Source organism: Leptinotarsa decemlineata, unplaced genomic scaffold, assembly GCF_025532065.1.
Source record: "Leptinotarsa decemlineata unplaced genomic scaffold, Ldec_3_MD MMD2_P_RNA_scaffold_7, whole genome shotgun sequence".
In the NCBI taxonomy this organism is placed as follows: domain Eukaryota; kingdom Metazoa; phylum Arthropoda; class Insecta; order Coleoptera; family Chrysomelidae; genus Leptinotarsa; species Leptinotarsa decemlineata.
Genome location: NW_027412534.1, coordinates 7,553,684 through 7,568,982, shown reverse-complemented (window position 1 = coordinate 7,568,982; position 15,299 = coordinate 7,553,684). Strand labels below are relative to the sequence as shown.

General features: G+C 32.0%; 1 protein-coding gene across 3 annotated transcripts in view; it reads right to left on the bottom strand.

Annotated features, from left to right (window-relative positions):
• The window catches only part of sprt (PDZ domain-containing protein sprite), a 214,592-nt gene that overhangs the window by 102,273 nt on the left and 97,020 nt on the right, over positions 1 to 15,299 (bottom strand). For all 3 annotated transcript variants that reach the window (XM_074170289.1, XM_074170291.1, XM_074170290.1), the window contains exon 2: positions 10,638 to 10,839. The gene's annotated coding sequence lies outside the window, so the exon portion shown is untranslated. The remainder of the gene's footprint in view (positions 1 to 10,637; positions 10,840 to 15,299) is intronic.

The following is a 15,299-nucleotide window of genomic DNA, read 5'->3' as shown; positions in this document are numbered from 1 at the left end:
GGCCTATCAGTAAGGTCTACCCTTTGCCTAGTGCAACTCAGCCAGTGTAACGCGTTCTCTGCGTTAGTTACTTGGCGTCATTAGGTTTATTTTTTTTCGTTTGATTTCGCGGTTGTGTTTTAATGGCATTTCCTCACTTTGACTTGTTGAAATATCTGAGATTTCAACGGGGCGGGAATATGTTGGAAACACAGTTTCCAACAAGCTTCTTAGTCATTCAGTTCCAACTTAAATTGTGCTTAATCCATCCCTGAACGCGCTCTGTCAATTCATTTATTGCTTTCCAACTCCTACATCTGTAAACCTTTAGGTTCATTCAACGAATTCCCAGAATTCCAGAAACATCGCCCCTTTCCCTTATCGGTCGACATGTGGCGATTAAAAATTCCCAAAAAGAACCGAGAGAGGTACAACGCATTCCGAGATTGTCCTCCGAGGTAGTGAAACCTAACTGACTTTTCTTTCTCCTACTGAGATTTAGTCTATTCATTTTTCAATTTATCCACGACGCTCGAATAATTTCGGCGTTTGTATTTTTTCCAAGTTAATAAGTAAAGGAAGGTGAATTTGCATATATTAGTGGTACATTGTGCATAGTGTGTCTTGAAGAAGGAAACGTTTTGTAAGTAATTTAAACACAGACTATCTTATGAGAAGCATTTTGCCAACGCCCAATGTTACTTGTATGTCCTACGATTTTGTGAGATGGTAGCTGCTAAGGATTGTAAATATATTTAGTTAACGAACTGATTCAGCGTCAATTTATTCAAAGCCAGCAACCTACAAGGAATCCAGTCCACTAGTATCGAAGTTGATTATAACTCCCCCGTGTTCGAGAAAGGGCAGTTAAACCCATCCCGATCATTACCTATCATTTCCATTTTCCTTAAAACCTAATATTTTCGAATAATGGTAGACATCTCAGGATAAATGTTGTTGAATTAACGTTATCATTATTATTTCTGCTTTGATAATTATTCATTTCAAATAATGGTGGACGAGCGGGTTTGATGTCGTCGAGTGAAACAACATTTTTATCAAGACTCGTTGCTCCGATCGACTTTCCACACGAGTACTTTTATTCATAAAATTGTCCAAGTAACCTTAAATTGTTGAAAAATATTGAAAAATATCTTTCATTTCAAAGTTTTGGGGTGTGGACCATCGGGGGTAGTCCGTTCCTGACTTTGTAGCAAAACAACTGACTCCTGCATGAAAGCTCATCGAAGGAATTCATTTGTTTAGTCAATTACCAAAATTTGGATGATTTTGATTATTCACTTGAAAAGTTATCAAAGAAAAACATTTTTCATTTTGTAACTTCGAGGGCCCGTTACTTGGTAACGAAGGATTTTAGGAAAAAAAGTTATATGAAGTACTGGTGATATTTTGACCCCATCTATACATTCCCGAGAGGAAAAGAGGAAGTCCAGGGACATATATATATATATATATATATATATATATATATATATATATATATATATATATATATATATATATATATATATATATATATATATATATATATATATATATATAGATATGCTGAACTGGTTTTTCCGGGTATTTGATCCGTGTATGTGATATTATCTCTAATTTCACCGACGTTTCGAGAAAATCTCATTTGTCACTATCAAGGTGTGCTGTTACGTGTTCAGAAGTTTGTTGACTTTGCTCAACTCACTTCTTACTATACTGGTAAAATGGTGTTCGTTACGTGTTCAGAGATAGAGTAGTCCATAAACTCTCTACTACCTACTACTTACATGTTGTTGAGTTTTACCTGAGTTCTTCTTCTTCTTAGTTGACCTCATCTCCCCGTTTATGGGGATATATATATATATATATATATATATATATATATATATATATATATATATATATATATATATATATATATATATATATATATATATATACAGGGTGTTTCAGGATTCGACGGACAAACTTATACCACGTCATTCCTCTTGCAAAATGATGAAAAATGAGGTAGGACATGTGTGTCCGGAAATGGGCCGTTGAAGTTGCAAAATAAAAAGACCCTTTTCGTCGTAGCTCCCGGACTAAAAGGAATAAATTAATGAAACTCAGCAAATCCATTACGAGCTAGAATGTGCTTCCTCCAGTGGTATGTTTGCTTCAGTATCAGTAGCCAGTAGCGTTCCAGCGGGGTAATAGCTTATATTTCCCCCTTATTTTTTACGCCACTGACTTTATATCCACAACCGTCTTTTTTTTGAATTCCTTGATCAATTTTACGTAAAAACCAAATAAACATTCACTATGAAAAAACCAGTAGTTTTCGAGAAAAATTGAGTTGAACTGATACGTGCATTCTTATATGGGAATAATCGATTAAAATAATCGAAATTCCAAAACCAAAATTATTTGAACTCTTTTATGATTTTACCATTAATTTAGCGCTTGCAAGTGATGGTAATTATTGTGGGTTTTCTATCATCGTACCAATTTTTGTTATGTTTAGCATATTGTAATGACAAATCATAACTCTTGAGGCTTATTTTCGTGCTTGTCAATAGATTCCATTGTTGAAATGTTTTCATTGTTCTCAGATATTCGAGTGACTTTGTGATCTGAAAAAAAGTGACCCTAAATAAAATTTGCGATCATTCGGAATCTCGACTGAGTTAGGCTCCAATAATCCTAAAATAACACCATTATTCTGGATTTTGGGAAAATTATTTTTTGTTCACAATTATCCTGTCTTTCCCATTCGTGAAATCACACTTCTCTTTGTAGAATCGTAAATATCTTGAAGAATATTCATTAACAAGAAAATGAAAAACATTCTCAAAGTATACAGTGTTTTCAAATTTTCACAGATGAAGCCGAAAAACAAAATTTTACCAGTAGACTCTAATTATACGCACGAAAAAAAGAAATGTATTTGGAAGAAGTCAATTTATTTGAATAACCATCTGATAACATCTTCGCTAACTCTAGTCAGTAAATGAAGTTTTTTAAATAAATGAAGAAATGGAAGTTGTCTATTTACAGCTAATTACATAACTCTTAGTTGGATGTCGGTACTCATAATTCATCTTTGAGTAGAAATATCATGTTCAAAATATACCTTCTCTACACATATTTCAGATAATGTGATAAGAAACAATACTGTTGAAATTCTAGAACAGTGAGTCATAAACACGAATTTCTTTTTGAAATTTACATTGAAAATTCAAATGTGCTTTTGAATAATAATGAGAACATCTGATGAATAATCAATAGGGTAATTGTTCGAAATTTTTTCCGTCAACACTTATACACGATCTGCAACGGCGCAACATAGAAAATCGCACTTTTTCAAATGATTCTAAATTTTCGGCAATCGTTATCGATGCAGCTTGAATGCGGGCGACTAATTCTTCTTGGCTTTTTGGTTCTGTTTCATAAACCAGTGACTTCATATGACCCCAAAGAAAATAGTCAACAGGATTCAAATCTGGTGATCTGGCAGGCCATTTGTGGGGTCCACCTCGACCAATCCAATTGTCACCGAATTTCCGATTTAGGTACTCTCTAGCAGCTAACGAAAAATGAACAGGAGCACCGTCGTGCTGAAACCACATTCCATTCCGGATATTCAGAGGAACATCTTCTAACAATTCAGGCAATACTTCTCCCAAGAAAGTGCTATAATTGTCCCCATTCAACTTATCTGGTAAAAGATAAGGACCAACTAAACGGTTTCTACTATTCCTGCCCAAACATTCAATGAAAATTTTGTTTGATGGCCATGAGGATGAATAGCAAAAGGATTTTCCTCGGCCCAAATATGGCTATTGCGAGAATTGAAAATACCTTCCCTTGTGAATTTTGCCTCATCAGTGTATAACACTTGCTTGATAAATTCCGGATTATTTCTCCACATACTTAAAAACCATCGAGAAAATTCAATTCGATCTGGATAGTCCTCTGGTTTCAGTGCCTGAACTTTTCTCAGTCGATATGGGTATAACTGCTGTTCATGCAAAGTCCTCCAAACAGATGATGAAGACACATGCAGCACTCTAGCTATAGATCTACTACTTTCAGACGGATGTTCAGCAGCATAGTTCAATATCTCCTCTTCTGTGATATAATTTCTTACAGTTCTCTGTATACCTGCATTCCTTCTGGTAATTAAAAAACTTCCTGTTTCCCTGAGTCTTCTGTCCACGTTTTCGAACGTTTTCATATTAGGAATTCTATTTCTTCCAGGAAAATTTTCACGATACATTCTTTGTGCCAACCTTCCATTTCGTCCCGATTTTCCATAAATAAGGTGCATGTCCGCTAACTCTTCGAATGTAAAATTCATTTTTATTATACGAAATACACTATCAAACACTTTCTGACAGCTACGTTAACTTGGAAGTGTCATACGAATCTCATTTCATTTCCGCAGCCCCCTAACAAATTTATTGTTGTCAATGAATAAAGTAATCCTCATTGCTTAGGTGGATCAAAGATTGTTATAAGTCACGTGAATGTATTCTGAAACTATTCAACCAGTGGCTGAAGAACTCGAGAATATCGGTACAGTTATCTAACAAAACTATAATAGATATGCCCAGGAAACATTGTAGATGGCTAAGGTTGAAACAAGTAATGGTATTTTGGTTAATCGATAAAACTTGGATTTTTACCCAGTGAGAGAAGATAATTCGATAAAACATTCTGAGTTCAGTTTTGCCAACTATTCGTAATTGTCTTTGAAAATCGTTTGGATGGAACATTTTATTAAAAAATAAATCTCGAGGTGAAGCCATTCAGTAGGTCTGCGGGCTCACAACATATCTGCAAAAAAAGTTGGTAAAATGGTAGAAAATCCGCAATATGTTGCCGAAGTGAATAATTTTTCAAGCACACAATGAATGGTAGAATGATGAAAGAGTTCAAATGATTTCGGTTTTGGAATTTCGATTATTTTACTCGATTATTAATATTCCCATATGAGAATGCTCCTATCAGTTCAACTCAATTCTTCTCGAAAACTACTGGTTTTTTCATAGTGAATGTTTATTTGGTTTTTACGTAAAATTGATCAAGGAATTCAAAAAAAAAAGACGGTTGTGGATATAAAGTCAGTGGCGTAAAAAATAAGGGGGGAAATATAAGCTATTACCCCGCTGGAACGCCACTGGCTACTGATACTGAAGCAAACATACCACTGGAGGAAGCATATTCTAGCTCGTAATCGATTTGCTGAGTTTCATTAATTTATTCCTTTTAGTCCGGGAGCTACGACGAAAAGGGTCTTTTTATTTTGCAACTTCAACGCCCTGTATTTCTGAAACGGCTCATTTCCGGACACACATGTCCTACCTCATTTTTCATCATTTTGCAAGAGGAATGACGTGTTATAAGTTTGTCCGTCGAATTCTGAAACAACCTGTATATATATATATATATATATATATATATATATATATATATATATATATATATATATATATATATATATATATATATATATATATATATATATATATATAGATATATATATATATATATATATATATATATATATATATACAAATATATATACAAATATATATATATATATATATATATATATATACAGATATATATATATATATATATATATATATATATATATATATATATATATATATATATATATATACAGATTTCCATCATCTAAGACTGTGATGGTAATGGAACAAACCAGCCCCGAAAATGAAATTAATAACACATTTTTACGTTATTTAGGACGACGATAAAGGCTAGGGCGGTTATCATAGAAAAACTGCCTAAATTGAATAGACTATTCAGAGTATGAACATGGTGAATATTATTTATTTTTTTTTATTATGAAGGTTGTGAACTAGAAAGCAAAATCTCGGTGATAAGGCCTGACTTTTCTTCAATTTGATTGATTTTGTTTCATCTATTGACTCTATGTTAATACTAAATATATCTTCGCTAGAGAGGATCAGTTATGATTCATATTAATAATAATTATTATTGACATCATTAAATCTACAAGAGATATTGACAGACACAATCTCTAAGTTACATTACTAAACAGTGACATAGCACAAATATTGTTACAACAAAATGAACACAAAAAAAAAATTGTAAAAATGAGTCGTTTAATTCCAAAACAAGCTAGCTCCACTTTCAAACTTTTTTTACCTATATTTATTTTTAGATAGTCTGTGTAAATTCTCCGAGATCATTCTGTTTGTTTTTTGCCTAAAACCGCCAGCTCCTGAATTTGTTCCAAAATCCGCCAGCTCCTTTTCTTCAAAACCCGCTAAATCCATTTTTTTTAATTTAAATGTATGTTAATGTTCTTTTTTAATGATTAAATTACATAAATCAGGGTTATATAACAATTTGAATTACTTTCCCTATTAGAATAATTACAATTCATTTAGACAGTTACTCGAGAATAGTAGATACACTTTTTGCTTTTTATGAAAATATGTTCCGTGTGGAGTTAGCGGATATTGGAATTAGACAACTCAAATATCAAGGAACATAATAATATTTTTTAATGAAATAAAAGCAAAAATTAAACATCCTTCTTTGTTTTGAGTTTAAATGCTCCCAGTGGAATTCAGGTCAATCGGGAGATAAATGAATAATTTGATGGCTCTCTACCCAGCTCCTCTGTCAAATCAAAAATTCATCAATACATTGTTGAAGACTAATGAAGAAGTGTGCTATGTTTTGGAAGTTGCAAACCTTTTGAATAAAGTACGGATGACGCACACTTTTAAGTCGCGTATCTTGAAAACGGTAAATGCTATCAATAATACAGTTTTTGCAGTTATAGATGTCAATCACTATGGTGAAATAAAAAAAGCATACGATTTCATTAAACTGAATGATCGTATTCAACTGAAGAATATAAACCACTTTCTCCACACCAAATTCATGCATGTATCCCTAATAGCCCAAGCAATTATGTAAGTTTTTCCTCTCTATTGACAAATGTCGTTTTGTCTTATGCGATTGGATTTCAGGATTTTTACTTGGATTTCTGCATTTCACCGAAGATTTGTGAATTTGATCTCTTCATAGCATTCAAGATGTACCATGAAAGGCAGAATAACAATGCAATTGCCATGCAGCACTTAGGGTAGTAACATATTATCAAACTTTTAATCTAATATGCTGATTTCCAAAATATTTTGCATGCATTGAGTTTATATTTGGTAGCGACATTGGATTTCAATTCGAAATGACGAATAACTCATCTTCAATAGATATGCAAACTCTACAAATATGTAGTAAATGAGGATTTAATTTAATAAATAATTTCTATCCTGATTTTCTTCTAGATTCTCCATCTTGGCCTGATTTTATTGATTTTGAGAGATGTTGATCAGATTTTTATATATTCATAAGTTAGTTTAGCGAGGTTTTGTCAACGACATTTCGATTCTAGTCATTTTTGAAAAGCTTGAGTAAATAATTATAGATTTTTCAAAAGATTATCTCAGGACATCATAGCCAAAAAATTTACTCCTATTGGTAAAACAACTACAACTACAACTAAATATATACATATATATATACATATATATATATATATATATATATATATATATATATATATATATATATATATATATCAGAAATCAAATATTTATAGAACAGGAGTAATAGAATATCCAAGTAAAATACAGAAAAGGCAACAGCCTCATTCCACATTCATCAACACAATTACGAGATCAGTTACGTCTTGTAGAACACCATGCAATTCCCCAGACTAGTTTTTCTCTGCTTTGTGGTAAATTTGTCTGGCAATTCTAATGCGGCCTTTAATATGTATAGCGGCATTTTCTCTGTCCAACAACGTCTTTTCTAGACAAGATCCGTGTGTGCAATACTAACAAATCGGTTTATCCGTTCAAACAGGAAAACACTGTTAGTTCATGTGACTTTTTGTAATTAAATTGATCTAGATATTTGTCAGATGTTACATCATATTTTATACGTTGAAGCAGGAGAGATATATATTTTGCCAATTAAAAAAATTACAGATGATAACTTCTATTTGAGATAAAAACCTATATCTATAAACTTATTTAAATGCACATGCTTGTGCAAATGATTGAGGGTGTAACCCTCAATAAAATCTATTTCGAAATTTACAAAAAACTAGAAGTGTATGGTATCCAAAAAATTATGAAAAAATATACCGGATAATATATACGGCTTGATATAATATAGCTTTAATATTGTCTGTTTCTAGGAATAAAATCTAGGATGAAAAGTAAGACCTAATTAATCCTTAGTTCGGCACAAGATTTGACTTCTGAGGGTTGTCGTTCGTAAACAGATTTTTTTCTAAACAGTACACATTTTCAATGAAAACTTTATCGATTTGCAGACGTGTCTTTTATAAATTGATATATTGATATACAAACCATAGACACGTGTTTCGGGCTTTTGGTCCATCATCAGTATGGTGCAGCCAAGTGTAAGGATGGCAATACTTGGTTACCAAAAGATAGAAATACAAATGCACGGAGCCACCAGCAGGAGCCAACCGCACATTTGTGATTTCAGCTGATAGATCTTGTGTTTACAAGAAAACTATCAAAATCACCACGGAGGCAGCTATAGCTACCTGCGTGACATCCGAAATACGTGTCTAGGGTTTGCAACTTTTTTGAGTGCTATGTCCGATTATTTAATAACTTCTTTTTCTATATCAAGACACTCAATAACAATAATATATATATATATATATATATATATATATATATATATATATATATATATATATATATATATATATATATACGTCAGTATATTCGTCAGTACGGTACAGCCAAGTGTAAAGGATAGACAACACTTGGTTTGCTTTGTATATATATATATATATATATATATATATATATATATATATATATATATATATAAACATTAGCTTTCGCTAATGTTTATTAGCTTTATCGAGGGCTGTAATATAAAAAGGACATAATATATATATATATATATATATATATATATATATATATATATATATATATATATATATATAAAAAACATAATAACGGATAAAACAGAATACCTGTGCTATGTGAGAAAACTCAATTTGGAAATTTCAATTTTGAAAGAAGTCTTCAACATCAAAATGACAACTTTTTGACATTGAATAATGTGAAATGCATTTTCAAATTTTTTATTATCGTTTATTTGAAAAAGTATTTCACATTATTCAATGTCAAAAAGTTGTCATTTTGATGTTGAAGACTTCTTTCAAAATTGAAATTTCCAAATTGAATATTCTCACATAGCACAGGTATTCTGTTTTATCCGTTATTGCAGCAGGTGATATATATATATATATATATATATATATATATATATATATATATATATATATATATATATATATATATATATATATATATATATATATATATATCATCAAAAGATGAGGACGAGTAGATGGTTCAGATGAAAATACCGTTTGTTGAATTTAGTAGAAGATTCATTATCATTAAATGTTGAGTATTTTTCCAGGAAAAATATTCAAAAGCATCATCAAAACAATGTGTTAACATTTGCTAGGTAAGCGAGAATTTAACTGAATTTTATTCATTTGGCTTATTTAATGTATGTATGGAGATAATTGAGCAGGCACAATGATGGGAACAATGTATATTTTCACAATGATGAAAGAATATTTGTTCGCTTTTACAAATTAGCGTTACCTCAGTGTTTCGACTAGTGAATTATGGTCTTTGGAAATAAAAGATTGTGGGAATCATCATGAATAGAAAATTTATTTCGATCACAAAGTGCTTATTGTAGCTTGGAAATCACGGTATTTGATGATATTACGCACCTGAACTTCAAACTGATATGTGGTTGAACAATATTCATGATGTGTTTTCAAGATATTCGATCTGTTTCGTTTTCGGTGCCCCACCTTGTATAATATTTTTCACTGGATACATTTATGAATATGAATACATATTAATCTTCTATATATTGTGTGTTCTAAAAAAACTTCGATAAAACATTGCAAAACTCTATTTCTGAAACCTTACTACATTGTTTTTTTTTCAGAATGACGTTGATAGCTCATAATTAAAAAAAAAATGTAGTTTTTCTCTGAATGCTATTTGTCTCAATTTTGGAGTTGAAGACCTAGAAATAATAACTAACTCTTATAGTAGTGATCTGAATAATATTCTGTCTATTTTGAAACTGAGCCTTTTTTATCATTGATATTCGTAAATCGAGTATTATGTTGATCTCATAGGGGAGATGTCATTGTCTCTACTTAGATTCCTTCAAGTTTTTTATTGAATTTCTTGTATGCTTGGAGATCTGAAATATTATTGGTAACCTCACATCAAGCCTGACATTTGACAATGCTATTAGAGGATGTACGATTTAGAAAAACATAAAAAAGGGAACCAATAAAATGAAAAAGATTAATAAAAAACAGAACTCATCATGAACGTTACCTAACTTTGAAATATTTTTTTAATTCTCGAACTTTCAAAAGACGGAATCTCATTTATCACGTATTTCACAAGACCGTCCATTCTGTTTAGTTTAGGGTAATTTTTATTCATTTTTTCATATATGTTTCAAAGTGTTCTTTCTACTTTAGATACTAATCAGAATCTCACCAGGAGGAATGATCCTTCGTGACCCAGGTTAGAAGATTCGATTGTAGTTTGAATGCAGTTTTCTTGGGTGCTAGCAGGGGGAAGCCCCTTCTACTTGTAGGGCGTCGACCCCCAATTCCACTTTCAGATGGCCTGAAACTTCGTTCTGACAAGCTCATCGCCACATTATTGGAGCTGTTATGATGCGATGCAACAAAAATATCTGAAAAGAAAGTTCTGTTTCATTTTTTTTTATATATAACAACAAAGTTATGAACCAAATGTCAGTACATTTAAAAAATATATTTTCTGTGTTATATGTTAGAAATCCAAATCTGATCATTTTATTTTGTTTCATAACAAAATTTCTCAATTGTTACACCTAATTCAAATGTACTGTCAAAACAAACAGTAAATAGGTTGATATTTCTAGTTCCTTCAATTCAAGATAATATAATATTTATTACATGATCAAAATTTTCATTGATTTCAGCAAGACTCTTGATTATTTCTAGGATGATTCAATTGCAATGACAGCCGTAGAAAAAGCAAATCTACTAGCTGAATAATTTGCGTCCCACTCCATAGTTGATTTTCTGGGAAAGGTACCATCCACTATTCCCCCACTAGAATCCACAATGCCAGAAATTACTTTTCGACAACGTCTATTGAAGCGAATTTTGAAACAGCTCAATATCAACAAGGCGTCTGGTCCTAATGAAGTGCCCGTCATTGTACTTGAAAAGGGGGCAAATGAATTCGCACCAGTGTTTTGCAGACCTGTCAACCTGTCTTGCAAGAAAGCGGTTTTTTTTTTTGTTGGAAGATAGCTCGCGTTCAGCCTAGTCCCGAAAAGGGCAAGAAACATCTTCCAAATAACTATAGATCAGTCGCTTTGTTATCAGTAATATCAAAAATCATGGAGGAAGCCGTAAACCACCATATCCGTAAATATTTGCAAGGCTTCAACATCTTGAGCGATCATCAATATGGCTTTCGGAAACAAAGATCAACAGGAGACCTTCTATCGTATGTCACCCATATTTGGATTGACAAAATCGAGAAAAGTGAAGAGTCAAGAGCTGTAGTGCATGATATTTCTAAGGAATTTGACCGTGTGTGGCATAAGGGTTTGCTAGCCAAACTTCAATGCTATGACTTGTCGGATCATTTTTGAACATGGCTTTCCAGCTTCCTGAAAGAACGTTTTTTGCAAGAGGCCATTGATGGATATTTCTCGAATAATTTTATAATCAACGCCTGGTGTTTCCCAGGGATCCATATTGTCTCTAACACTTCTTTTACTAAATATCACTGAAGTTTAATACCAACACAAAACCGTTATTTTCAACACCTCGACACGTGTTTCAATCACCAAGTGATCATCTTTAAGAGGAAGATTGAACTTTCTAATCTTCCATTGGATGGTATGAATGTTAGTTGATGAGTCTATTATCACTTATTTATTTTTTCTGTACCATTTTGAGATTATTATACTTTGATCAGTTTTAATCAACTTCATATCATAACTTGGGAATTTTCCTTGGGTGATTAGCAGAATGGAAGTGTACTCTTATAACACAAGTTATTCCAATATTTCGATAAAATTTATTATCATCTTCAGGGAAAAGCTACACATTTTGTATAATGGTAATACACTATAAAAAGTTATTGATTGAAAGGTCACACTTACTGTTAGCGAAGTTGGCCGTGTCAAAAAAAATTTTACATTTGAACAATTGAAACATGTCAATACAATAAACAAGTCACTAAATAATAGAGGTTGACGCCTCACAGGATACAAAGAAGAATATTGCATTGAAATTTTACTAAAAATCGAGGATTGTTTCAAAATTATGGATTACCGGTAAAAACCAAGAGGTTGAACCACAAAGAGAGAGACACAAAACAATTGACACTGTCAGCTGTCATGTAATTCAGTTTAAAAAGGTGTGTTTGTTTGTAGATGATAAGCCATGGAACAAAAGAGAACTAATTATGGTGCAAGTGTGATCAGAGACATCTGCTGTTCTGTAAGTAACTCAAGGAGAAAACCAAAAATCAAATATGTCAATTGATTGAATAACATCCTCATTAGTCTTTAGGAGAAAATAAGTGAAGATTGTTTTTCGAAATGTCATTTATTTTACATCTAATAATTGCCTCAACAAAAAATCAGGCATTGATCACCTCAGTGAAATCTATACCTTTTTATTAGACATTGACAAGAATCTACATGAATTCCAAACCAATAATAATTCTGGTTTTTCATTAATATAATTTTCATAAATTTCATGAATTTCAACAAAAAATTCAAACCTCCCTAAGGCAGGGTTTTACTTTCATTTAACAACTTTTCACATGTTCTCTCCTAAAGACTAATGAGGATGTTGTTCAATCAATTATCATATTTGATTTTTGGGTTTTCTCCTTGAGTAACTTACAGAACATCAGATGTCTCTGATTACACTTGAACCATAATTAGTTCTCTTTTGTTCCATGGCTTATCATCTACAAACAAACACACCTTTTTGAACTGAATTACATGACAGATGACAGTGTCTTTCGTTTTGTGTCTCTCTCTCTCTGTTCTTCAACCTCATGGCTTTTACCGGTAATCCATAATTTTGAAACAATTGACGTCTTTTAGTAAAATTTTAATCTAATAATCTTCTTTGTATCATCCTGTGAGGAGTCAACCTCTTTTATTTAGTGACTTGTTTATTGTATTGACATGTTTCAATTGTTTAAATGTAACATTCTTTTCGACACGGCCAACTTCACTAACAGTGATTGTGACCTTTCATATTAATAATTTTTATAGTGTATGACCATCATACAAAATTTGTAGATTTTCCCTGAAGATGATGATAAATTTTATCGAAATATTGGAATATTGGAATATATATATATATATATATATATATATATATATATATATATATATATATATATATATATATATAACTATCTTTGGGTAATTAGCAGAACGGAAGTGTACTCATATAACACAAGTTATTCCATTTCGATAAAGTTTATTATCATTATCAAGGAAGAGCTACAAAACATGTGATGCAATAATATAAATTTTATTACAAAAAGGCTCAACTTACTGTTGGTGAGGATGGCCGTGTCGAAAAGAATGTAACATTTAAATAGTTGAAACATGTCAATAAAAGAAAATAAGTTACAGATTGAAATAAAGTTTTGACTCCTCACTGATACAAGGAAGATTATTTAAATTTACATAATAAAATCGTTATGGTTTGAAATTACAATTTACTGGTAAAATCCATATGGTTGCAGACCACAGAAAGAGATGAAAAGCAATTGACACTGACAGCTGTCCTGTGATTCAATTTGAAAGATCGTTCGTTTGTAAGTTTACGTTTCAGAGTGGAACAAAAGAGAACACATTTATGGTGCAAGTGTGATCAGAGTCAACTGCAGTTTTGTGAGATTATTAATGAGAAAACCCAATGTGGAAAGCATACAAATTATTTATTAAAATGAAGTGAAGCCCTGCCTTGGGAAAGTTGTGTATGTATGCCCTGCCTTAAGGCAGGGCATACATACACAACACGATTGTCTCTAGGTTCATTGTTTCTAGGAATGTATATATATATATATATATATATATATATATATATATATATATATATATATAAGACGTTTCGCTCCTGGCTAGAGGCTCTTTCAATTGATTATTTGAATTTTTTTTTTCATAACACATTGGATATTTGACTGATTTCCTTACTTGAAATTATTGATAACTTTTCAAAATGTAAATAATGTTGAAATGCTATTGTTCTTCTTATTTGATAGTGATTGCTAAAGAAGGTTCTGGTCATGTTTTCCTATGTGTACATTTTTTGCGAATCGGACTGAGCGTCGTTGTCTTGAAAATGGCAGGTGGAGGGATCTTCAGAAGATCCCTTCTGAAAAATAATTCCATGAAAATCAAAAGATAAATAGATAAGTAGTATTCTGATCATTCCCATATTGATTTCAATCTAGGAGCCACCGGTAGACAGCTGTTTCAGCCTGTTGGGCATCGTCAGTACCGAGTAGGCGGTCTTCGATTGAGAACAAAATGTAAATGACCAAGAAAAGCACTTGATGAAAATAACTTCATGAACGCAAGCGAGACATAAGTGGAACCACCTATTGGTGCGACACCCACAACTTGCCAAGTTTTTATGTCAGTGTTGGTGGTTTGACCAATCAACAGACAACTGCGGTAGCAGAAATTTGGTAAGCTATCCTGGAATGTCATCGGAAAACGAATCCACATATTTCTAGAAATGGTATAAAAAATCGAGAATGGTTAATGCAGTCATGCTGCTGAAAAATAATTCCACGAAAATCAGAAGATAAATAGAAAAGTACTATTCTGATCATTCTTATTGATTTCAATCTGGGAGCTACCGGTAGACAGCTGTTTCAGCCTGTTGGGCATCGTCAGTACCAGACAGCGGTCTTCGATTGAAAATAAAATGTAAATAACCAAGAAAAGCACTTAATTAAAATTGTTGCCAAGTTTTTATATCAGTGTTGGTGATTTGACCAATCAACCGATAACTGCGGTAGCAGAAATTTGGAAGCTATCCTGGAATGCCATCGGAAAACAAAACCACATATTTCTAGAAATGATATAAAATCGAGTATGGTTATTGCAATCAT